At 42.0% G+C, this 1,547-nt stretch overlaps 1 protein-coding gene across 2 annotated transcripts in view; it reads right to left on the bottom strand.

The window, feature by feature from the left end:
* Adarb2 (adenosine deaminase, RNA specific B2 (inactive)) overlaps positions 1-1,547 on the bottom strand; it is a 560,555-nt gene that overhangs the window by 76,242 nt on the left and 482,766 nt on the right. The window lies entirely within an intron of this gene.

The raw sequence follows: 1,547 nt of genomic DNA, 5'->3' as shown, positions 1-1,547 counted from the left end.
GAGTAGAGAAAAAGAGGAGAGAGAGGAAAGAGAGAGAGAGAGGAGAGAGAGGAGAGAGAGAGGAGAGAGAGAGAGAGAGAGCAGCCTATGAGGATTATGCCATTAGTTATATCTCCAAATATCAACATTATAAAGAGCTTCACCGGATATAAATATGGTAATTTTTTCAGTGAATGTATTCAATGCCCTCATCCTACTTCTAAGAAAGAAGTAGAATGACAACGAACTCTTTACAATTAATAGATTGAAGAATCTATTTATCTCCCTGTTTGGATTGGGCTGACTGTGCTCTCTGCCCCATTAGTAACTCATCCTTTTGTATCAAAGGAGCAGCTTTGCGACACCTGGTCTGATCGATGAGAAGTCTTTTCTTCCCTGCATCGGAGATAACTGACAAAGTCTCCTCATTGATGCTAAACCCAGAAATAATGAGAGCACAAAGTCACAGCTCATGCATAATTCACGGAGGGACAGTTTAAGTGGCGGTGCTTTCTGTGTCCATAAGCAACCACTTGATATTTCCATTTGTGTGTGTGTGCACGAGCGTGCTCCATTCTTGCTGTCTGTCAGAAGATGGATATGGGATTGTATTCAAAGCAGTTCAAAGGGAAATTTTATGCAGGCTCTCAGTTTTCTGACTTAGGCTCCTTCTCTCAGCTTCCTAATATCACCTATTCTTCCTTGACAGAGCAATGTGACTTGCTCTTGGTTCAAGTCTGGTTGGTCAGCTGAAACACCTTTCAGTGATTACTGGCTGAATGATACAGGTGTGCACTGCTCTGAGATCATCTTGCTCTTTGGCAGCTCACTACCAAGACTTGACTTTCTCCTCTCCTCCCTTTCTCTACTAACCCTGTCTTCTTTGTAGCTGACCATCACCAGGGTAACTCAAAAGCTCAGTTGCTGTTGTAGTCTTGATTGTAAAGACACTGGGCAAGACACCAGCAGGGTGTTATTCTCCTATAGGCTAGATATTCTGTACCCCTAAAGACTCATGTGTTGATAGCTTGGTTCTACAGGGAGGTGGTGAAGATGTTTAGAAGTGGGGTGTAGGGGAAAGATTACATCACTGAGAATGTGTCTTCAAAGGGGATCAGGGGACCACTTTCTCCCTCTGTCTTTTTGTCCTCTGGGTTTGTTCTAACACATGCTATTTGATGGACCTTGTTACAGTTCAAAAGCACCTGGATCAAGTAGTTATAGATGAGAACCTCCAAAACTGTGAGACCAAAGCAGCCTTTCTGTTTATAATTTGATGATCTTGGGTTTTTGCCATAGTGACACAAGGCTACTTGGCCCACTGTAATGTGAACCCCCATACCCCCAATGCAGAGCTGTCTAGACTGTCACCACTTCCTTCTTCAGTGTTTACAAGATACCAACCCTTTTTATATCACTTAATGTAGACAGAAAAACTCAAAACTTTAAATATAAGGTCAACTAGTTAAGAAAGGAGTTTGAATTTTGACATCAAGTGCATGCATTTGAGCTCAAAGGGCTGCAGCATCGCCCAGTTTCACATCTGTTTCTTTTTTTTTTTTTTTTTT

This window comes from Microtus ochrogaster, unplaced genomic scaffold, assembly GCF_000317375.1.
Source record: "Microtus ochrogaster isolate Prairie Vole_2 unplaced genomic scaffold, MicOch1.0 UNK2, whole genome shotgun sequence".
Taxonomy (NCBI): Eukaryota; Metazoa; Chordata; class Mammalia; order Rodentia; family Cricetidae; genus Microtus; species Microtus ochrogaster.
The sequence above is the reverse complement of the archived record's forward strand: the minus strand, read 5'-3'. Positions and strand labels throughout refer to the sequence as shown.